The 25,334-nt window shown below is 40.9% G+C and overlaps 1 protein-coding gene across 1 annotated transcript in view; it reads left to right on the top strand.

Moving 5' to 3' along the window:
• Positions 1-25,334, top strand: part of DOCK4 (dedicator of cytokinesis 4) — a 418,723-nt gene that overhangs the window by 702 nt on the left and 392,687 nt on the right. The gene's annotated exons all lie outside the window — the stretch shown is intronic.

The raw sequence follows: 25,334 nt of genomic DNA, 5'->3' as shown, positions 1-25,334 counted from the left end.
AACGGCGTTCCTCCCCTTCTTCCCCTTCTCCCCAAAGACAGCAATGGGCTGCAAAGATTTTCCAGGCTTGGGAGAGACCACAGCCGCGCGGAGAGGACGCCCCCGAAACAGAAGCGAGGCACAAATCCTTCCCTCTGACGCCCTTCGACATTCCGGAGTGCGGAATGTGGCGCGGTGCTCCGGAGCGCTCTGACAGACCGAACCTGGCCCGGCGCCCTCCGCGCTCTCGTCCGTGTTTGCGGAGTGTGTGCCGAGGGGCTGGGGCATTGGTACATTTCAACGTCGCGCCGCTCGGCTCCCTGGTCTTTGGAGGGGAACGGGTATTTCGGCGATGTTTTTACTTCTGGCCACCCTTTCGGCCCGGGGTGAGCGCGGTGGGGGTGGTGGAGGACAGCTGTAGAGTGATAATGGGGAGGGGAAATCGGCAAGCCTGGATCTTCCAGGAGGGGAGACAGCTTTTAGGAAAGGACTACCCCGACACTGGCGTTCGGAGGGAAAGGAACAGGGTAGCGCTCGCTGTGCTGTGCAAAGGTGAACAACAAAGGACATTAATGTTGACTGATGAATACGGGAGTCTCCCTTCCTTTCCCTCCTCCCATTTCAGGCCGATTACAGTTCCCGTTTTTGTTGTTTGATTTCAGCTGGGTCGCCTTGACAGTTGCTCCTTTAAGGGTTGTGACTACTAAGAAGCCAGGCTCTCTGACAAGCCGGCAGCAGCCAAATACAATTATAACCTCTCAGAAGGTCTAACAGGGAGAAAGCATTATGCATTATATTAACAATCCTTATTCCTATAATGCCCCGTCCTGCCGACTGGAATACTTTATTATTATCATTTTTTAATTGGGTACAGATTTCGTGATTTAGATGATATGTAGGTATCTACCTATGTTCTAAATCCATTTTCCTGTAATTAAAAAAAATTGGAAAGCCTTTCCAGGGAGTCATGGTGACAGGGGATTTTTTTCTTTTTTTCAACTTCACCTGGGGATAGGACTTTGGACTCCACCGAAAAGATTGTATGATTTAAGAAAGTCATGCCCATATTTTACATTAGCTTCCATTCCTGACTGTGGCTGGTTAGTGAGACAATAGTTTGTCCTGGATTCATCTTCCTGAAAGGGTTCCAGCTTTCCCTCTCAGAGTATAAAGGGAACCTTTGCCAGGCACTCTTCTGGAAAGGAGTAGGTATTGTTGGTTATTCTCTTCACTCTCTCCCTGTTTGGGGGTAGATTAACCCTTGCAAGGAAAAGACATTGCTTTTACTGAACTGGTGAGGAACTGGAGCTTTCCCTGATCTGCGGGTTTCACACTCAGCGGTGGAAGCACAGACCATCCAGCAACACTGTCCTGCTTGGCGTCATCCCAGATGTTGCTTTCTTCCAAGTGTTGAATTATACAGATTATGGATGGGATTTATTTTCTTGATTTCTTTATGTGCCAGGTCACAGCTGGGGTGCTGGTATCAATTAGTTCTTCTCTCGCCTTTCTTTACAAGCTGTGGGCAGAGGCTTAAAACACACTCTGGGATTTCCTGGAATGGCAAACCGGATATTATCAGTCAAGTGTTTTGGGCTGCCGCAGACACCTCGCTTTTAGGTGGTTGTAATTTGGCTGCAGAGTAGGGGGAGGTGGAAGGGTGAGCACACCTTTAGGAAGAGGAGGTTGAGATGAGAGATGAGAAAAGAGGGGTCTGTTGTGCTCATTTATACAATATTACCCATATAGGAATGTTAATCATCTTTTATTATTAATTTTGGAGCATTTGGCTTATAAAATGAATAATTTTTTTAGAATCCATCTGTTAGGCGTGTGTGTGTTGTGAAAATCTTACTAGGATATTTATGTGTGGACTTTATTTCTCACCATAAAGAGCACTATTTGTAGCTGTCTATGCTGCACAAAAATTTTTTTAACCTTGTTTACTGTATGTGCTTTTCTCATATAGTTTTTATAAGTACTAAAGAAAATATGTTTTATGGGCCCAAATAGTTACCAGGTAGTGATTCAGTTTCCTCATTTTTTGAAAAAAATCAACTTCTGTAACTTGAAATACCTGAAGTTTAAGTGCAAATTGTGTATTAATACAATGATGCTTCTTATCTACCATCAATTATGAGGAGATAATTCTGTGTCCTTAAATCTGTGTTTGCTTCAAGTAACATTCTCTAAACACGGATAAAATTACTTGAATTTCATACCTGTAGTAAGATGTATCAGAGATAGAAATTCCTTTTCAAACCTAATGTGTGGGGCTCTGTCTCCTCCATTTAGTTGATCAGTACTCTTAAAACAATGTATATTTAGTCATATACCTGAGTGTTCTGGTCTATGGAATTAGAAAGCTATAGTGATAAAGCTGTAGTCCTGACAGATAGGGAACCTTGTTTCTTTGAAAACATATTAGCAGGCACAGTGAGAGGCATATTTTGGGAGATTCTGGTTAGCTCTTGGTCCTAGTCTAGGTACTGCTGACAGCTGTGTGACCTTAGGTAAGTCGCTTATGCTTTCTGGGTGTCAGTCTCTGGGTCAAATGATATCCAGGGTCCTTCCCAGTACTAATTATGTAGGGCTTTTCCAGGCAAATGTGTCCTTTGGTTAGGAGAACATGTCCATAGCGTAGAGATTGTTATGAGAAAGACACTTTGCTGTGACACATTCCACATGGTTTTTAACTAAGATCAGAAATCAGAGGTAAGCAAAAACTATGTGGCAAGCTGCCAAACTGAGGTGAGTTGCTCACTTTCTCAGTCTGTTTCATTCTCCCTCTCCAGGAGGAACTCTGTGGGCAGTGACTAAAGCATTCTTGATCGCCCTGTCCAAATTCCTCACTGTTACTACCTGCCTCCTGCATGCTCTCCTCTGTCTTACTCACCTCCCCTCTCTTAAAAAGGTGGAATTAGTCACAGAGAAAGTTAAGACTATTGCACATCTATTTTTGCATTCATTTGTTCAGCGGGCATTTAGGCACAGCGTTCCCAGGTGAGCTAGTCAGTCTTACTGAGCTGCCAACTGCACCTCCCAACCCCAGCCAGATATTTTACTTGTGTAAGTCTGGTTCAGCTATGAGGGGGAATATGGGCTGGAATGCTCAGTGCAGGAAAAACCAGGAGACTCATGAGAAACAGGTCAAAACAAGCTGCTCTGAAGGTAGTCAATGTCATTTTAAAATTTAAGTATTTGAGTACTGGTATCTCTGAGTCCTTCCAAATTATCCTGTCCCTCATGTCTCTTGAAGTGGTGTTCTTAACTCATCTGAGTAGGAATCCTATTCCTTTTAAAGCTCCTTCTGTTTCAGTGGCAGAGGAACCTCCTATTATTTACATGGGGTCTTTAGACTGTCTTTTCCCTCAGAAGGGTGCTTTAATGATAGCTTGTGTAGGAGAGTTATGAGGGAGTGTGCTGTCCTCTGAGCTGTTTTCCATTTCTTAGCAGTGTCCTTAAAATGTTTCCTACTTGTGATACTGTGATGTGTCCAGATACATGTATAGCTAAATAACGATGTGCCGCCTGGAATTGTTCGTGGCATTTAGAGTCTGGCACAGGAGTCTAAACTTTAAGTGGGAAGCAAAGAGAAGTGATTTATATCTCCAAGTGAAGTGCCACTGAAGGGGTGGGGGGATGGCAGCTGATGTCCTTGATCTGGCCTCCTGTGGGAATAGCCTATAAACATGTTTCCTTCTTTTGGTCATGATTCTTTCCTGAGGCCCCACAGAAACACAGCGATGCTACTTTTCCTCTAGTCTTATTCCTGGCCACCCACCACCCCACACCCCAGAGGCTGTACAATAGGTACAACAAAAGAGATTATGAAAATTTCAAGAGACTGTTTTCCTGTGTCTGGGCTTTACTCACTAGGAGACTACATTTTTGGATTTATCTTTGATACAGTATGTCCAGATTTCTAGCGGAGTGACTTTATGCTGTGAGTGTATATGGCATAGAAACATTAAACTCTAAAAAAACCCCAACCAAAATGCTGTAATTATAACATATTAATACAGTGTTTTATAGTTGAAAAAATGCTTTAAAATTATCTTATTTGGATCTACTCTCTGAAGTAGAATGATAATTTCCATTTAAGAGATGAGCAAACAACTTCATAGAGGTTAGGTGATGTACTTTAAATGAGTGGCTTTTAATATCATTTTACTATCATTAATAGTAAGAAATATATTTAATTTCTTGACCTGATATATACATAAACACTACCAGTACCACCCAGCACCAGCCCACACATCTGTAAGTGAACAATATTTGCTCATGCATCATGTGATGCTCTGTTCTTTTTCATTAAAAACAAAATGCTTATTCCTAACTTGACTTCCTGACCCACGAGCCATGAAAAGCTCTGCTCTAGACACTACATTTGTGATATAGGAAGGACTGGGATTCAGACTTTGTTGGGTTTCTTGTGTTCATTCATGATACTGTTTTTTGCTATTTTAACATTCAGATAGTTCAGTTTATTTTTACTTAGAATTTAATAAGCAATGTAAATCAAAGTCCTTTTATATAATCTCATTAAAGATGGAACAAATATCCAAAGCCATCACATACATTGTATAAGTTGTCTCTTTAAGTTCAGGTTTGTCTTCCTGCCAAGATCTCTTTGAACAAGGCCTAGGATTAACTGTATAATGAACAATTTTGGATTTTTCTATATTATTTCCTTTGATAGTGATCTCTGGCTATTATAACATAAGAATAAATATAATGATCTGATTAGATACATTGCCAGTTGTATGAGTAACACCTATCGTTCTTTTTTCCCTTTTTTTATGTATATGCTGATCATTATTAGAAGCAACAAGGCAACTTGAATAACTTGTTTTCTTAAAAAACTGCACTGGTAAGCTTATTTGGCCAGAGTACATAAACTGCTAAAGAATAAAGAAGTAGAATTCCTCAAGCCTATGTTTATTTAACCAATATGAATTTACTAAAGGGACAACTCTTTTACTCTCTGAGATTTAACAGAAAAATGTGCTAAGATATTGTGGGATACCTAGTAAGTAAATAAGAATCACCAAAAAAAAGCATGAATGCTTTTTGGTGACAAAGTTGCAGTAAAATTGATATGCATTACCCTACTGTTGTATCGAATATTATCATAATCCTTTCAGAAACCATATATATTTATATATATATACACACACACACACACATGCACACATATTAATTCATGTATATATGTAAAATAGCATATGTGGAGCACTTTGTCACATACAAAGCATAGTTCCAAGACCTTGTCTTGTGCTGTCATTTAATCTTTGCACCAGTTCCACAAGGGAAGATTCAGTTATCACACATATTTTACAGGAAACCTGAGTCAGAGAGAGGTTAAGTAACTTGTCTAAGGTCACACAGGAAATGGTGGAGTTAGGATTGGAACCCAAAAAGTCTTATACCGAGCCTGCTCTCTTAGCCACTATGCCTAACATGACTGTCAAAAGCAGGCATTTGAGATCAGTAATCCCAAAGTTTACATGAAAAAAAAATCAGTAGCAACAAAATGTTTTATGTCCAGCATGATTCCTTGCCATGGTGTTTGTGAAACAGTACAAATGCCAATAATGGAATAGTTTAATCACTTTTGGTTATCAGCACATCAGCGTATTATATAGTCATGAAATGGGATAATTTCATAAATAAATCCATTTCTAAAATATATTCCAGGTATCTAGTGTTAAGTGACAAAAGAAATAAAAGTAAATATAGACTGGTTGAAACTACATGAAATGTGTAGCATATAGAGAAGATACAGTTAATGCATAGATGAGAATTATTCTTTTGTTACAATATAGAGATTATCAGCACATTAAAAAAATTCCTTTTGATTGGAAATATGAGCAATATTAAAACTTCAAAGCATGCATATTGTTGCGTATGGCAGGGGTGGTGGCATAAAGATGAGTAAAGAGAGATGATTGCAGTTGATAGGGCAGAGTAGAGAGCTGAGCACCTGAACCAGGTTAGCAATCCTTGCATTGTGAAATGTGGGTGGATCTGAGATGTTTAGGAGACTGAAGCAGCAGGGCTTGGTAATTGGATATGAGGAGTTAGGGAAAGGAAGAAGTATAGGGTGACTTCCTGTTTTCTGGTTGAACAACTGGGTATATAAAGGTACTTTTCAACAAAAGACACATTTTGGTAGGGGGGGAGCAGGCTTATAGTTTAAGGTTAAAGTTTTGTTTGGCCACTTAGAGTTTCCCTGTCAAATGTGCAGGCCGTGATACTTAGTAGGAAGTCTGTCTGGAGCAGAGCAGAGGTTTGGGGCTGTAGAGTGTGATTAAAGAGTCATTTGGTTTATGTGCATTGGGTGAAGTGATCAACCTAGATATGACTTTATTAATTGTATTGACTTCAATTATGTAGACAGCATGTCCATTCTAAGTTTTAAAATGACAGGCCCAAAATTTGCAAAGAGCAGTCATCTTGAAGCAATTTATCAATATGTGTACAGGGGACTCTAAAGTGGGAAATACTAGCTGTTCATGTAGAGTTGGTAGTAACCTAAATTTTATGATCTCTTCTTGCTTGCCATTAGTGCACTGCCTGGCTAAGGCATTAGTTATTTCTGTTTCTGTGACACTTCTCTCCCAAGCAAATAAAAATCATGCCAGACTGTGTGTATGTTTGTGAGATTTCTCCAACAGAATGTTGAAAAACAGAATGCACAAATAACCTTTCAATAAACAAGATTTACACATTCCTCGAACAGTATGTAAGTATAAACAGAGAAAATGCTCAGATATCTAAAGTAATATATTTGCACCTTCAGATAATTGTTTTTTTGTGTGTGGTAAATATGTAATACCTCTTAGGAACACCAAAGTCAGATTTATAATTCTTAAAGTTACATCATTGCACCCCTGAAAAACATGTGATTGGGAGTAAGGGATTCCAGTTTAAGAGGACACTGGGCTCCCTTCTGCTAACATAGTCTGTTACAGCTCCCCACTGAAATATCAATAAATGCACACAAAGAGGCAAACATTAATAATACTAAAAATTAAGTTTGACAAATAGCCTGTTGCCAAAATTTGGGAGGAATTTCCCCAAAGTAGGTGGAACTGGACTAAGAAAACCAGTTGATGGCTTCTCTCTGCTTTCCCTCATAAAGCAGAACATCTGTATGGACCTCAATGACCTGGGAAGGAAGACCCACTGCCCTTGCCCACTGTCACTGGCTTAGAGGCCAGGTCGGTACATTCAACTTAGTGTGTAGCCTTTACTGCATCTGTGGTCCTCTTCCCACCCCATCTTGGTATTTTTGTTGAGAGATAATCACTTCCAGAAACAACTGCGACTGGAAGGGGTAGGTGGGTGGGTGGGGAGAAAGGAGTCCATGGAGGATGCCACTTTGTCTTTGAGAAGTCAACTATGGTCTTCAAAAGGAAAGTGATTTCATGGGTGCCCTTGAAGTGCTGCAGTAATAAAGTATACTAGATATTATAATTTGCCTGCAGTCTATTGGGCTAGTCTAGAAAAAGAAGCAGTGGGATAAGAGATGATTTCATCTGAATTGCCAAAAACTATGGCATGTGGTACATGATGACTGTAATGGAGAACTTGCCTGGGGAGCTCTGCACATCAACCAGACTTTGAGGAAAGACCTGTAGATGGGACTGAACCCTTACTTTTATTTTTAGCCCATCCACAGCACTACAGGGAGGGTCAAGACCCAGGTTGCATCAAGCAGTGATCACATTTGCATCCCTCCAGAAGAAAGAAAACAACTAAATCTGGAAACAGGCATCTGTCACTTCCTAATGAACTAAACTATAGCTGTTTCTCAGCTGGGGAGGAAGAGGGAAGAGCATGGTACTCATATGAGAGGCTGTTGGAAACTACCAACACACATGTATATTCTCCACCCCCATTCATGTTACCTGCCAGTGTGCCAGAAAGAGAAGATTGGTAGATGGGTGGTTGACTGAACCCTTCTGGATATGAAATTAGCAAGTCTTCCTAGGTGAATTTGATAACCACTCCTCTGGGAAGTTGCAGACCGTTTGCATAAACCAAGCAGTTTATTGTTCAGTTTTGTGAGTGTATTAATTGGGCATTAACCTGAAAAATGTCTCCCTGAAATCTTTAAGCAGAAATGTAAAGATTTGGTTATATGTGTTTTTTGTTTTTTAACTCTTAAATGGAAGAATCTTGTCTGTCATTGGTGACCAGAGGTGAACATGTTTAGGAACATGAGCATGCATGTATGAGAGGCAACTAAAAATAACCCCAAGCCAGGTCTTGGGGAGGGGAGAGAGTGTGTTCTTGGGGAGAGGATAGAGTGTGTTGGCTTCTCCCGAGGTGTCCAGAGTTGGTTGAAGAGTCTATTGGTTGTGGAGCTTCCTTGGTCACAGGCTTATGGTTTACCTGGGCACTTGAAGAGAGGAAAATCCAAAAATGAATATAGGCAGGTCTATAAGAATGAAGAGAGTGAAAATTTGAGATTTTTCTCCAGAAATCTGGATGATAAACTAACAAGACAGGATTCCTGTCAAATTTCACACACAGCACAAGTTTGTCCCTTCCTCATTTTTTTTTTCAAGGAGAATCATAGTTGTATTAATTGCACTCTACATTTCATTTAATACTCCCATCTGTAATTTATAGAAATTGATTCAGAAGACCAAATATTTATATTCTTGGCCTCATTTTAGAAGAGGAAATATTATGTATAAATTATGTAAAAATGATGGTAATGAGGTTTTAAGATGGGAAAATACTTATGGGAAGTGAAGAATTGGGAAACAACATGTTAAAGTGTTGTTAATTGTTGCAGTTTGAGGTGGCCTTTTCTTTTTCAACATTCTCCTTTTTAATAATTTCCAAAATTAGCATGAATTTCTTTTATAATAATTATATAAACTCTTTTGTACAAGTCAAGCATTATTACCTATATAGAGATTCCTCTCAGGATTAGAGGTTAAACTGGTGGATGCTGAATGTGGAATGCCTGAGTTTAGTTTGTCGTTTATGCCCAGAAGTACTCAGTTCCAAGGTTTCAAAGTGGCTTTCCTTACTATACTGGCTTGATTACTTCTGATGTCCCTGCCCTATGCATTCTCCAATGGCCGTGCTGAAGCTCTGCTTTCAGATGGCCTTGGGGTGTATGTCTTTGGGGAAAAAAAAAGCCCTAATCCTTCTTCAAAGGAATTCACCTAAGATAAAAATGCTGCTCTGTCCATGAAGTGTTGGTTTAGAAGATGGGCCTTGGTGTCACTGCTCACTTTCCATTGTTCTGTAAACTGTCCTGTGAGACTGTGAGCCCTGAGATAATTTATGCAGGAGAAACTTATCAACGTAAAGAGTCAACAACTTCAAGAGGTTTTATTTAGCAGTTAGGGGGAATAATTGGGTATTCATGGGTGTTAATGGTCTGAATGTGCTCCCCCCACCCTGCAAATTCATATGTTGAAGCTTTAATCCCCAGAATGGCTGTATTTGTGGTAAGAAAATAATTAAGGTTAAATGAGGTCATAAAGGTGGGGCCCTAATTGGACCAGATTAGTGTCCTTATAGGAAGATACCCTAGAGAGCTTCCTACTCTCTCCACACACAAGCACAAAAGAAAGGCCATCTACAAAGTCAGGAGGAGGATTCTCGTCAGGAACTGATCCTGCCAGACCTTGTTAATGGATGTTCAGCCGCTAATAAAATAAATGTCTGCTTCAGCCACCCAGTCTGTGGTATCTTGTTAGGGCAGCATGAGCAGAATAAATCAATAGATTAGAGCAGTTTTAGGCACTGTAGAAAGAGGGACAAAGAAAATAAAAGCAGAATCCTGGATCTCAGTGTAGCAGATGAAACCACTGCAGGCCCTTTGCACGGTCTGAGTGAGATCTTGCTCCCCTGGCTCATCCTTGGAAGCACAGACTTACCGAGTCAAGCTGTTTGATAATCATTATCTACTAATAACTCTGGGCACATGTTTAGTTGAATAATGGCATTTTTACAAAGTTGCCCACATTGTCTTAAGTCATCAAATCACTTTGGGTGCCTTTACAACAGCCAACAAAGTAGGGTCTTGAAATGCTTCCTTTCTCCCTGCTATCATTATTTATTAAAAACCTGGGGTGACATAGAAGTTAACATTTAAAAATGATAGCTGAAGTTTTATTACATGGAAATTTAGGTGGGGACATCACTTTGGTGTACTTTAGTTTTGAAAGGCCTAGATATTGAATGCCAGGTTCCTGAGGGAGAGTAAAGCAATATTTTGGGGAAACTTTTTCTCTCATTTCCTGTCTTTAAGTTTGTATTTCCTGACAGCAGGTAGTACATCCCTCTAAGAGTTTTCTTGCTGCATGCTTTGTTTTCCCTAGTGGTAAGTGTAAAGTCATATCACATGACACATGGAAAACATGTGTTGGATGATTATTGGGAATGCCTACTATGTATAAGGCATTGCGCTAGCTTGATGGGGCATTCAGAGAGGTGGAGAACTAGATCCTTGGACAAGAGAAGCTGCTCAAAGTGTTTGATAGTTTATCTGATTAAATTTACAGAACATTTTTTTCAAGGTAGATGTTACCTATTTAAAAATATATATACTTGGTAAGGCAGTACTTAAACATATCACAGAGAAATCAGTGTGAAGGTTAAGTCAGATATTTCCCCTCAAGCTTGAAAGTGGAGATAAGGACTTGGGACAGTGATATTACTCGCTTGTGAGCCTGAGGAAACAGCCCTGAAGAGGGAGTGTCTCATATCCTGGAAAACTCCGAACTTGTACAGAAGAATAGATGTTTCTTTTTAAGATACTCCCCATAGAAGTGAGTCACCAGCTGCTGAGATTGTCCAGTATAAACACCTGAGTGGAGTTGTGCTTTAAATAGCTGGAAGACCTTCTTCCTTTTCCTACTGGCTAATCTCCCCGCCCTCCCCCCACCAATGCATTCCTGTCACCTGACTGGTGCTGAGTATCTTAGACAATGGTTTGTCGTTTTTGTAGTTTCCTTTTAAGATGGGGCAGAGGAAGAAAGCTGCATTCAGTATTTATTATTCTCCTTCAAGAGATTTTGGGAGCGATAAATAAAAATCAGAGTTTTCTGTAATTTAAACATATACTAAGAATGGGCAGACAAAGGAAAAACTAACTTTAAGATGAGTACTAATGGGGCTTGGCCTATGTGATGCCCCTCTGCATACACTCTAAGCCTTACAGCAGATCCAGAGAGGGCAACTGATTTGGTCTGGGTGACCGAACTGGGTATGGTGGAGCTGAGATGCTAATACACTGTGCAAGTCTGAAGCCTGTGGCAGTGTCATGGCGCCACATGCTACATGTACATAGATAGGACTGTCACCAGAATAGGGGGTTCCATGGAGAGTGGTGAAGAAATTGTTCACCATACTTTACTTTTTTTTTTATTAAGATATCATTAATATAGAATCTTATGAAGGTTTCACATGAGCAACATTGTGGTTACTACATTCACCCATATTATCAAGTCCCCCCCACCTATCCCATTGCAGTCACTGTCTATCAGCATAGTAAGATGCTATGGAGTCACTACTTGTCTTCTCTGTGCTATACTGCCTTCCCTGTGCCTCCCCTATATTATGGGAGCTAATCATAATGCCCCTTAATCCCTTTCTCCCTCCATCTCCACCCCCTTTCCCTTTGATGACCACTCTTTCCTTCTTGGAGTCTGTGAGTCTGCTGCTATTTTTGGAGTCCTTTGGTTTTGCTTTGTTGTTATACTCCACAAATGAGTGAAATCACTCCACAAATGAGTGAACTCATTTGGTACATGTCTTTCTCCACCTGGCTTATTTCACTGAGCATAATACCTTCTAGCTCCATCCATGTTGTTGCAAATGGTAGGATTTGTTTTCTTCTTATGACTGAATAGTGTTACATTGTGTATATGTACCACATCTTCTTTATTCATTCAGCTACTGATGGACACTTGGGTTACTTCCATGTCTTGGCTATTGTAAATACTGCTGCAATAAACACAGCAGTGCATATATCTTTTTGAATCTGTGATCTTGCTTTCTTTGGCAGTATAGCACAGAGAAGACAAGTAGTGACTCTATAGCATCTTACTATGCTGATGGACAGTGACTGCAATGGGATAGGTGGGGGGGACTTGATAATATGGGTGAATGTAGTAACCACAATGTTGCTCATGTGAAACCTTCATAAGATTCTATATTAATGATACCTTAATAAATTCCTAGGAGTGGAGTTCCTGGGTCAAATGGCATTTCTATTTTTAGTTTTTTGAGAAACCTTCATATTGCTTTCCACAATGGTTGAACTAATTTACATTCCCACCAACAGTGTAGGAGGGCTCCCCTTTCTCTGCATCCTTGCCAGCATTTGTTGTTCCTTATCTTTTTGGTGTTGGCCATACTTTACTTTTTACGTAAGATGTTGGTATTAATACCAGTAATATGTGAAATAGGTATAGGTATCCCCCACTTTTCAAAAGTTACCCACTTTACTCTTACAAAAGACCTATGTGAGTACCAGTTTTTGCTAACTGAAGGAAATCTGAAGAGGATTTTCACTTTCACCAGAAAAGGTGAAAAGCCTGCTCAATGGTTTTGTGGCCAGAACTTAACAGAGGCAGCGTGCAGCACCCTGAGCAGCCAGCCCTCCCAAGTTGCTTCCCTGGGAACCACTCTCAGCATCTCAGCATCAAGCCACCAAAGCTTTGAAGTGTATCTGTGAGCATTTGCGTTTTGTCTCACTTTATTCTTTTCCATTGCATCCACTTCAAGGTGGGTCCTTAAAGGATCTGAAAAGCTTAAGAGAGGTTATTTTTTCGGTTTGTGAAAGCTTAAAGATTTTTCCATATTAATTAATGAAAGTCGCTTCTTTGCTTTATATATTTCAGCTTACCAAAGGTTTCATAGGACCACTCTGCTTTCCGTAGTGGGGGACACCTCCACCCACCTTGTCTTTTTGCTCCAGCGTTAGTCTGTGGTGGTCATGGTCAGTCCCTGCCTATGAGTGGGGGACATGATGGTGCACAGTGGTGCTGGAGGGGCCACTGGATGGGAGAGAAGGTGAGAAGGGGCGCCAAAAGGGTTGGGGGAATAGGGGAATGAGAGGCAAGGACCAAACAGCACTGTGTGAGGGGAAGAAAATTAAAGTGTGCATCTGCACGTGAGGGTGGTTCTTGGCCAACTCTGACCAGGAACAAGGAGGAACCCTGGAGTGAAAATCCAAGTTCTCAGTGACAGGGGGACTAGGAGGACAGCTTAAAGGGAGAGAGGATCAGCATTGATTGTAGAAGCCGTGGAAACCCTGATCTCTCAGGCTTGTGGTTCTGATATTGGAAGCCCTTGCTTTGCATGGACCTGGGCATCTCACTCTGCCCTGTCCATGCTCTGGGAAGCCTCATTTTGTGGACCAAAGAGCTAGTGCCATAAGTATCTGTGGTGTGCTGGGTAGTTGCCTCCTGTGTGAATTACTGCAGTAGCTTCTTAATTTGTCCCTTTCCTATAGTCTCCTCTCTCTGGAGTACATGCTTTACATTAAATTACAAGTCATCTGTTTTATAAAACAAATTTGTTGATGTGGTTCACCTGGAAAAACAATACCTGCCATGCTTCCTCTGCTCTCAGAATAGACTCCAAAGTCATTTCATAGCAAGCAAGTACCTTCCTCAATTGGTCTCTGTCTGTGGTCCAGTCCAGTGTCAGGCAGTGCTTGCTGTACAGTGTGCTCATTCCTAGGGAACCACTTGGAGTTTTTCAGAGGTGCCATGCTGCTTCCGGACTCTAGGGCTCCGCACTTGCTGGAACTCTGCTCTTCATGAACAGTCTCCTTCCCTTCTTTACCTGGAAAACCTAACTGCACTGTCTCATGTAAGAGCCTCCCATTTCTGACTCCTGCTCATAGAAATGAAAACTGCCTGCCTTCATCCCATGCCTGCGCCTGCAGCTGCCTCTCTCAGGGCCCTTCCTACTGCTCTTTCAAATTTTCTGCCTTTGCTAAAGGCTTGTGAAGCCCTTGAAGCCAGAGATGCTGTTCTGTTCTGCTTTGATTGCCCTAGAGGGTAATACAGAACTAGCTTCTGGTAGGCTTAGTAAGTGGTGAATCAAAGAATGAATGGTGTCTTAGTCCCTTTGGGCTGTTGTAACAAAATACCACAGACTAGGTAGCTTATAAACAATGGAAATTTATTTTTCACAGTTCCAGAGCCTGGGTGTCTAAGATCAGGGTGCCAGCATGGTCAGTTTCTGGTGAGACCCTCTTTCAGATTGCAGACTTCTCCCTGTGTCCCCACTTGGTGGAAGGGGCTAGAGAGCTTTGTGGGAGTCTCTTTTAGAAGAGCATTAATCCCATTCATGAGGGCTCTACTCCCATGTCCTAAGTATTTCCCAAAGGCCACTTCTTATAACCATGATATTGGACATTAAGATTCCAATATAGGAATTTTAGGGGGATGCAAACATCTAGACCATAGCAAATGGGTTCCTTGGAGAAGGGAGAAAACTCTAAACCCAGTGTGTTGTAATTTCTTGTTAATTTTCTGTACCCGAAAATTAAATTGTTCAGGATACACAAACCAGGCTTTGAGGAGATGAGGGCATACAGACTGGCCAGGGCATGCCCCCCACATTGTCAAGTGTTGATCCAGAGGAAGACAAATATTTGTCAGAGAAGTGGCGGAATTTGTTAAGAGTACATGAAATTACTGACATCAATTCTGAAACATACCATGTGGTTCTGTTTGTTCTGTGACCGTATAAAACAGGTGTTAAAAAATCCAGATAGAGAATAAAAACAAGAAAGTTACGGGAGCTATTTCATGAAGAAATCTACTACCAACCACTAAACTCTCTGAAGACAGGACTGGATTTTTTTTCTGTTGTATTCTCTGCTCTTAGCCTAATATTTGCCACATAATAAAATATAATTTATAGTAAATTAATAATATAAAAAGAAAATAAATTTTATTTGAGTGAGTGTAGGCAGGTCTAAATTTTTAATAGAGTGTTTACAAGTGAAATCTGTACAATACCATATGGCTGCAGGACTGCATTTAAATGCCACCAGATGCCCAGGCACAGCAGTTTGTCACTTGCTCTGGCCACCACGTAACGGTGAATTGTAGAAAGTCTGGCTAACACTGTATCTTAGACATTTTTAGTGCTTCCTGTAAGTTTGGGGTGTTTTCCCAACTTTTTAGTGATTCACCTTTGTAACAAAAGGTTCCTACCACTGCGTTTTCTGAATAAGTATCCTCAGGATTACAAGGCATGTTGTTACCAAAACACAGAAACAAAGCTGCTACAAAATAGGCCTTTAGTCCTCTGTGAGAAACAGGTTTTTCTATTGTAATATCAAAACAAAATACAGAGCTATATGGCTAGCTGAAGAGATAGGCCAAAATTGTCAGTATAGCTTCCCATTTTTTCTTTTTTTGGTATCATTAATCTACAATTACATGAAGAACATTATGTTTACTAGGCTCCCCCCTTCACCAAGTCCCCCCCACATACTCCTTCACAGTCACTGTCCATCAGCATAGTAAGATGCTGTAAAATCACTACTTGTCTTCTCTGTGTTGTGGAGCCCGCCCCGTACCCCCCCCCCCATCATACATACTAATTGTAATGCCCCCTTTCTTTTTCCCCACCCTTATCCCTCCCTTCCCACCCATCCTCCCCAGTCCCTTTCCCTTTGGTAACTGTTAGTCCATTCGTGGGTTCTGTGATTCTGCTGCTGTTTTGTTCCTTCAGTTTTTCTTTGTTCTTATACTCCACATGTGAGTGAAATCATTTGGTACCTGTCTTTCTCTGCCTGGCTTATTTCACTGAGCATAATACCCTCTAGCTCCATCCATGTTGTTGCAAATGGTAGGATTTGTTTTCTTCTTAAGGCTGAATAATATTCCATTGTGTATACCACATCTCCTTTATCCATTCATCTACTGATGGACATTTAGGTTGCTTCCATTTCTTGGCTATTGTAAATGGTGCTGTGATAAACATAGGGGTGCATCTGTCTTTTTCAAACTGGGCTGCTGCATTCTTAGGGTAAATTCTTAGAAGTGGAATTCCTGGGTCAAATGGTATTTCTATTTTAAGCATTTTGAGGAACCTCCATACTGCTTTCCACAATGGTTGAACTAATTTATATTCCTACCAACAGTATAGGAGGGTTCCCCTTTCTCCACAACCTCGCCAACATTTGTTGTTGTTTGTCTTTTGGATGGTGGTGATCCTGACTGGTGTGAGGTGATATCTCATTGTGGTTTTAATTTGCATTTCTCTGATGACAAGCGATGTGGAGCATCTTTTCATGTATCTGTTGGCCATCTGAATTTCTTCTTTAGAGAACTGTCTATTCAGCTCCTCTGCCCATTTTTTAATTGGATTATTTGCTTGTTGTTTGTTGAGGTGTGTGATCTCTTTATATATTTTGAATGTCAACCCTTTATTGGATCTGTCATTAATGAATATATTCTCCCATACTGTAGGATACCTTTTTGTTCTATTGATGGTGTCCTTTGCTGTACAGAAGCTTTTTAGCTTGATATAGTCCCACTTGTTCATTTTTGCTTTTGTTTCCCTTGCTTGGGGAGATATGTTCATGAAGAAGTCACTCATGTTTATGTCTAAGAGATTTTGCCTATGTTTTTTTCTAAGAGTTTTATGGTTTCATTCATAGACTTACATTCAGGTCTTTGATTCATTTCAAATGTACTTTTGTGTATGGGGTTAGACAGTGATCCAGTTTCATTCTCTTACATGTATCTGTCCAGTTTTGCTAGCACCATCTGTTGAAGAGACTGTCATTTCCCCACTGTATGTCCATGGCTCCTTTATCGTGTATTAATTGACCATATATGTTCGGGTTAATGTCTGGAGTCTCTATTCTGTTCCACTGGTCTGTGGCTCTGATCTTGTGCCATTACCAAATTGTCTTGATTACTGTGGCTTTGTAGTAGAGCTTGAAGTTGGGGAGTGAGATCCCTCCACTTTATTTTTCCTTCTCAGGATTGCTTTGGCTATTTGTGGTCTTTGGTGGTTCATATGAATTTTTGAACTATTTGTTCCAGTTCATTGAAGAATGCTGTTGGTAATTTGATAGGGATTGCATTGAATCTATATATTGCTTTGGGCAGAATGGCCATTTTGACGATATTAATTCTTCCTAGCCAGGAGCATGGGATGAGTTTCCATTTGTTAGTGTCCTCTTGTAGTTTTCAGGGTATAGGTCTTTCACTTCCTTGGTTAGGTTTATTCCTAGGTATTTTATTCTTTTTGATGCTATTATGAATGGAATTGTTTCCCTGATTTCTCTTTCTATTAGTTCATTGTTAGCGTATAGGAAAGCCACAGTTTTCTGTGTGTTAATTTTGTATCTGGCAACTTTGCTGAATTCCGATATTAGTTCTAATAGTTTTGGAGTGGAGTCTTTAGGGTTTTTTATGTACAATATCATGTCATGTGCAAATAGTGACAGTTTGACTTCTTCTTTACCAGTCTGGATTCCTTGTATTTCTTTGTTTTGTCTAATTTTGTGCTAGGACCTCCAGTATTATGTTGAATAACTGTGGGGAGAGTGGGCATCCCTGTCTTGTATCTGATCTCAGAGGAAAAGCTTTCAGCCTCTCGCTGTTCAGTATGATGTTGGCTGTGGGTTTATCATATATGACCTTTATTATGTTAAGGTACTTGCCCTCTATGCCCATTTTGTTCAGAATTTTTATCATGAATGGACGTTGAGTTTTGTCAAATACTTTTTCTGCATCTATGGAGATGATCATGTGGATTTTGTCCTTTTTTTTTATTTGGTGGATGATGTTGATGGATTTTCGAATGTTGTACCATCCTTGCATCCCTGGGATGAATCCCACTTGGTCGTGTTGTATGATCCTTTTGATGTTTTTTTGAATTCGGTTTGCTAATATTTTATTGAGTATTTTTGCATCTACATTCATCAGGTATATTGGTCTGTAATTTTCTTTTTTGGTGGGGTCTTTGCCTGGTTTTGGTATTAGGGTGATGTTGGCTTCATAGGATGAGTTTGGGAGTATTCCCTCCTCTTCTATTTTTTGGAAAACTTTAAGGAGAATGGGTGTTATGTCTTCTCTGTATGTCTGATAAAATTCTGAGGTAAATCCATCTGGCCCGGGGGTTTTGTTCTTGGGTAGTTTTTTGATTACCGCTTCAATTTCGTTGCTGGTAATTGGTCTGTTTAGATTTTCTGTTTCTTTCTTGGTCAGTCTTGGAAGGTTCTATTTTTCTAGGAAGTTGTCCATTTCTTCTAGGTTTTCCAGCTTGTTAGCATATAGGTTTTCATAGTATTCTCTAATAATTCTTTGTATTTCTGTAGGGTCCGTCATGATTTTTCCTTTCTCGTTTCTGATTCTGTTCATGTGTGTTTATTCTCTTTTTCTTTTAATAAGTCTGGCTAGAGGCTTATCTATTTTGTTTCTATTCTCGAAGAACCAGCTCTTGGTTTCATTGATTTTTTCTGTTGTTTTATTCTTCTCAATTTTATTTATTTCTTCTCTGATCTTTATTATGTCCCTCCTTCTGCTGACCTTAGGCCTCATTTGTTCTTCTTTTTCCAATTTCGATAATTGTGATGTTAGATTATTCATTTGGGATTGTTCTTCCTTCTTTAAATATGCTTGGATTGCGATTGCGAAATACTTTCCTCTTAAGACTGCTTTTGCTGTGTCCCAGAGTAGTTGGGGCTTTGTGTTGTTGTTGTCATTTGTTTCCATAAATTGCTGGATCTCCATTTTAATTTGGTCGTTGATCCATTGATTATTTAGGAGCATGTTGCTAAGCCTCCATGTGTTTGTGAACCTTTTTGCTTTCTTCATACAATTTATTTCTAGTTTTATACCTTTGTGGTCTGAAAAGTTAGTTGGTAGGATTTCAATCTTTTGGAATTTACTGAGGCTCTTTTTGTGGCCTAATATGTGGTCTATTCTGGAGAATGTTCCATGTGCACATGAGAAGAATGTGGTTCCTGTTGCTTTTGGATGTAGAGTTCTGTAGATGTCTATTAGGTCCATCTGTTCTAGTGTGTTATTCAGTGCCTCTGTGTTGTTCCTTATTTTCTGTCTGGTGGATCTGTCCTTTGGAGTGAGTGGTGTGTTGAAGTCTCCCAAAATGAATGCATTGCATTCTATTTCCTCCTTTAAATGTGTTAGTATTTGTTTCACATATGTTGTTGCTCCTGTATTGGGTGCATATATGTTTATAATGGTTATATCCTCTTGTTGGACTGAGCCCTTTATCATTATGTAATGTCCTTCTTTATCTCTTGTGACTTTCTTTGTTTTGAAGTCTATTTTGTCTGATATTAGTACTGCAACCCCTGCTTTTTTCTCCCTGTTGTTTGCATGAAATACCTTTTTCCATCTGTTGACTTTTAATCTGTGCATGCCTTTGGGTTTGAGGTGAGTCTCTTGTAAGCAGCATATAGATGGGTCTTGCTTTTTTATCCATTCTGTTACTCTGTGTGTTTTGATTGGTGCATTCAGTCCATTTACATTTCGGGTGATTATTGAAAGATATGTACTTATTGCCATAGCAGGCTTTAAGTTTTTGGTTACCAAAGGTTCAAGGTTAGCTTCTTTACTACTTTACTGTCTAACTTAACTCGCTTATTGAGCTATTATAGACACAGTCTGATGAGTCTTTATTTCTCTCCCTTCTTATTCCACCTCCTCCATTCTTCATGTTGGGTGTTTTGTTCTGTGCTCTTTTTAGGAGTGCTCCCATCTAGAGCAGTCCCTGTAAAATACCCTGTAGAGGTGGTTTGTGGGAGGCAAATTCCCTCAACTTTTGCTTGTCTGGGAATTGTTTAATCCCTCCTTCATATTTAAATGATAATTGTGCTGGATACAGTATCCTTGGTTTGAGGCCCTTTTGTTTCATTGCATTAAATATATCATGCCATTCTCTTCTGGACTGTAAGGTTTCTGTTGAGAAGTCTGGTGATAGCCTGATGGGTTTTCCTTTGTAGGTGACCTTTTTTCTCTCTCTGGCTGCCTTTAATACTCTGTCGTTGTCCTTGATATTTGCCATTTTAATTATTATGTGTCTTGGTGTTGTCCTCTTTGGGTCCCTTCTGTTGGGAGTTCTGTGTGCTTCTGTAGTCTGAGCAACTATTTCCTCCCCCAGTTTCAGGCAGTTCTCAGCAATTATTTCTTCAAAGACACTTTCTATCCCTTTTTCTCTCTCTTCTTCTTCTGTTACCCTTCAAATGTGGATATTGTTCCTTTTGGATTGGTCACACAGTTCTCTTAATATTGTTTCATTCCTGGAGATCCTTTTATCTCTCTCTGCATCAGCTTCTATGTGTTCCTATTCTCTGGTTTCTATTCCATTAATGGCCTCTTGCATCCCTTCCATTCTGCTTTTACATCCTTCCACAGATTGTTTTATTTCTGTAGTCTCCCTCTGTACTTGCTCCTTTAGCTCTTGCATATTTCTCTGCAGATCTATCAGCATGTTTATGATTTTTATTTTGAATTCTTTTTCAGAGAGACTGGTTAGTTCTGTCTCTGTACATCCTCTCTCAGGGATTGTCTGAGCTATTTTCGAGTATACTAAATTTTTCTGCCTTAAAATGGTGATAGCGGTGACTGTAGGCAGGTTGCTGGTGTGTCAGCTGGGAGAAGAAAGTCCTTTCCTGCTTGCTGGACACCTTGCCCTTCTACGCTGCCTGTGTCGGTTACCCGCACTCCTGGGGCAGCCACTGGGTTGGTCTCCTAAGCTGCTGTGGGCGGGGTCTCCGTCAGAGCAGCACAGAGCCCTACGGGGAGTTTCAGGTATGCCGGGTGCCCTCCTCCGCGATAGGGGCTTCCGTCCTGGGCAGCTGTGTGCCAGCAGCGGCTTTTGGGTCTGGCCTGGGCGGCTGTGTGTCATTCTCGGATTCCAGTCAGCTGCTTGCAGTGTGGCTGCTGCTGGGCTGCATCTCCACTGCCGCTGCCGGCTCCCGCAGGCCGCACTCAGGCCCCTCTGGCACCACTGCAGGTGCGCGCGGGCCTCTCCTGTGCCCCTCTGGTGCTGCCGCCACCGGTACATGTGGGCCGCTCCTGGGCCACTCGTTTGCCAGTGCAGCGGGCTTGCATGGGCTGCTCCCGCTCCCCTCTGGCGCCGCCGGTGCATGTGCACTGCTCCCGGTCCCCTCTGGCACTGCTGCCTCCAGCGTGCACTGCTGCTCTCCCACTACTGGGCCGGTGTGTCCGGGTCCACGCCATTTTGGGCAATGACTGGCAGGCTGCTTATTGCCATGAAGGGCTTCAGAGCTGCGCTATGGCCCAGGGGGTTAGGGCGCCTAAAGTTCCCCAGGTTTCCCAGCTGCTGGCTATGTGTGCCGGGATAACTTCGTCCATCTGTGGGGTCCCTGTCTCTTTAAGACTTGCAGAAAGCATTCGCTTTTCTTTTGTCTCAGGGTCACCAGTTGCAGGACCTGCCCACAGGTTTTGCTTTTCCATTTCTCTAATATCCATCACCCCGTGCACCTTGTGTTCTGCGCTCTGGGTGCAGATTTCTAGAGCTGGTTGTTTAGCAGTCCTGGGCTTTCACTCCCTCCCAGTTCAAACTCCTTTCTTCCCACCGGGTTCTGGGGTGTGGGGGTGTTCAGGTCCCGCCAGGCCGCGGCTTGTATCTTACCCCTCCGTGTGGTGTTGAGTTCTCGCAGATGTAGATGTATCCTGGCTATTGTACTGTATCCACTGGTGTCTCTTTTAGGAATAGTTGTATTCATTGTATTTTCATAAATATGTATGTTTTTGGGAGGAGATTTCCACTGAACTACTCATGCTGCCATCTTGGCTCCGTCCCCCTAGCTTCCCATTTTTAATTTTTGTTTTCATGAAAACAGCCTTACTCATTAGAATGTTTTATTAGAAGCCATCCATCATGCCCCATGGGTGGTACTGTGGGTTGTGCTCTGCCAAGGTGGCTGGATTGCGGAATGTCTCCTCTGGGAAGAAGGATGCCCGCCTTCTATTTTCCACAGTGGAGTGATACAGACTAACAGGAATGCTGGCCATTGTTCTCACTGACTTGATACTGAGCAGATACAGATTTGAAAATATAAAATAAACTTACTAGGATAAAATGCTGCATTTACTGGTTTTATATGTAGAGGTTCTATCTAAGAGTTCATTAAAAAAAAGGCAAAAACAAAGCCTTACGGGGAAAACCAAAGTTTGAAAACCACTGACTTGGCAGAATGCCTTGAAATGAAGCTGGAGTATTGTAGGTAAATTTCTGTTACAATAGGCTTTGAAATTAACTGTCCAAATTGTTCTGATGAGCTGACATCTTTCTGAGTTAAGTGGTGGAGAGGGCTTCTGGTTTGGGGAGTATGCGTTGACCTGGAATTGCTGCATTTTCCAGAGCACATTTGCCATGTGACACAGTTTGCGGCATTTATAGATGCAATAAAGCTATTCATGTCTGAAAAACCATTTTTTTGGTACCATCATACCATAAAGTACCCATTTGAAAGGGCTAACATGAGTTTATCTTATGAAAGCAAGAGCCTGGGGTTCTAATTTTGGTTCTTTCACAACAACCATAAGAACTGCATGAAAGCATTTATCTCCTAGGGCCTTCTTAGGGCCTCTGTAAAATGAGAGTTGGATGAGGTGATTTCCAATATTCCTTGAAATTGTAAAGTTTCATTGTAAGTTGGGTGTTTCCTTGTGCCCTCTGACTTGCTGTCAGTGAACTGGAATATTCTGTATTTGAAATGTTTTAGTCTGTGTGTAGGTAACTAGAGTATAGGGATGTTCACTGTTTGTGGTGGTCCCTTCTGCAGGGTGGTTTAGTGCTTTTCAGCTTCATGTGTTATCTGGAAGCTCTTGGGCAATTCCTGTAGACTTTGGTTCTGTAAATTGTGCCAAGTGTTTGAGAAGTACCATGTTAAATCAGTTTATTCCCTTAAGTCTTTCTGTCCCTAATAAGGCACTTCCAGGTTTATTAACTTCTTCAAATGAATAAAATAAACCCCATTGTCTATTTTTGAGTCACATTGTACCAATTCAAAGAAAACAAATTGGTGAAAGGGGTCAGATTTGGGAACAATTTATTATTTCTGAAAAGTTTCTTTTCTTTTTTTAGTTGTGAAAAGGCTTAGGGATGTAAATATATTACTCATAGCTGTCAGAAGGAAAAGAATCATTTTAGATCTAATCCCACATCCAAATTATAGCACTCACAGACCACATTGTGCAAGACTGGTCAGATTACACTGACTGGTTGTGATTACTTCCCTAATTGGAAAAAATTAGGACTATTAATCATTGTGACACAGGGCAAAATGTCATCCTGGCATGATACCCTTGTTTTCCACCTGAGAAATGGTAGCTTCTGTGAGCAAAACCAAACCCTTCTTTCCCCACTCGCCCTTCTCATTTCCTTTCTGGCTGTGGTTCTCTGGAGTCTAGCAGACAAAGACTTGCAGAAAGCGGCGGAGGGCACGAAACAGTGGAAGAAAGCTTTCCTTCATTTTTATTCCACAGAAACAGCTGTGAAAATGAAAATGGGGTGGAGATAGATGGAAGACCTTGTAAACCAAGGAATTGTGTCCATTGCGCAGACATTTGAAATTATTTGCATGTAGATAATCGATGGAGATAAAGTCTTTTTAGGCATGGGGACATCAAAATGACAGAACTCTGAATTTTCATTTTGTTCCTCCTAGATTCACTCAGAAGGGAGATGGTTTAAGCAGTTTGCTAGGATTTTCTCGTGTGGATAATAATTTTCTAACTATAGAAGTAATTGTGGTTGTAACACATGAATCATTTTGGTACTGAGTTTTATAATTTCTTAGTGTTTTGGCATACTTAACATTTATTTAGGCAATTGCACATTTTAAGCAGGATTTAAAAGAAAAAGGTAACTGGCAGTTGCTGATCTACCTCATGGTTGGCTTTTAAAAACATTTGTTTTTATTCCCTCTAGACATCAGTATTAATCACTTTTTTAAAACAGAGAAACAAATGTAAGTGTGGGTACAAAAACGTGTAATTAGGGATACCTCCCTCCCCCAACCCCATCTCCCCTTACTGCCTATCTCTTCCTGATAGCCGTGGCATTTTTGCTGGGTGACTTCTGTTTTCTCTAATAAATAAGCAACTTATTTTATATATCCCTGAAATTCTGTCACACTCCAATCAGAGTTCTTGCAGTACTCTAAACGGGGTACCACATTGTTTGTGTTTTTAATATTTCCAAGAGAAAACTGTTAATGACATTTCGTGAACATTAGGTCCAAATCCTGCAGTTTTTTTCTGTGGGTATCTCATTAAGCACAATGAGAGGATTCTTGTGTTTACGTTTCTACCTTAGTACTAATGTTAATTTGATGTCAAATTGTTAATGGAACCATATTTTGTGATGATATAGACTATAATAGCGCATCTTGCTTTTATAATTGTAAACATTTACTGAACTCTTTATTATGTGTCAGGCACCATGCCAAGGTTATATACATATCATTTCATTCAGTGCTCATGACAGCTGCATGATGTGGGTACTATTCTTATTCTAGTTTTACAAATGAGAAACTGAGACCCAGAAATGTTACAGAACCTGCCCAAGATCCTGAGGCTACTGAGTTGTGGAGCTGTGATTTGCTGTCACATTCCAAAACCCAGTGCCTTTACTGCTTTTTTCCAGTGTCTCTCTGGCATGTCTCTGTTACTCATTTGTTTTGTTTTAAGTTGGTGGTGGTAGTGTGGGACTTGGGGATGCCAGTTACCCTAAAGTCAAGCTATTGATAAAATCCATAGTTATAACCCGTAGTTGTAAGTGAAGCACACAGAGCCAAGGCTACTGGTGGGACAGCAGGTGATTTTGAAACCTTTGTGCTGAGTTGGGCCTTCGACTCCTTGCTCCTTGCTGAGAACCCCTCCTCATGATGCCCCAGCTGAGCTCTCCAGCTCAGAACATCAGTGTTCATCAGAGGGGAGTGCTTCTCTGCCACGCCCTGAGCTTGCAGCTCATGGGCCCTCCACCAAAGTGCTCCCTCCCCTCTGCTGCAGGGTCCTTCCCATTGCGATGGCAGGTCCCTTACCCTTCCCACTGTGGTGGTGGGCATTTGTCAGGTGATACAGAAAAGACTGGATTCCACTTAGGAAAGGCAGTTTAGAATTGTGCACTCATAATGTGGGAAAGGCAGGCAATGAAAGTAGAATAAATGCACGACAGTAAAGACCTGCTGGACCTTAGAGCGGATCTGTGGCAATACCAAGGAAAGCTTAAAACGCCATCATGTGATTCAAGTATTGCGGTCAGACTGAGTATGTCTTTAATTTAAAGTGATTTTTGCCCCAGGTACTTGCTAAGGGTGACCACCTATTATCTTT

Source organism: Manis pentadactyla, chromosome 7 (genome assembly GCF_030020395.1).
Source record: "Manis pentadactyla isolate mManPen7 chromosome 7, mManPen7.hap1, whole genome shotgun sequence".
NCBI lineage: Eukaryota > Metazoa > Chordata > Mammalia > Pholidota > Manidae > Manis > Manis pentadactyla.
This window is presented reverse-complemented; position numbering and strand designations above follow the sequence as displayed.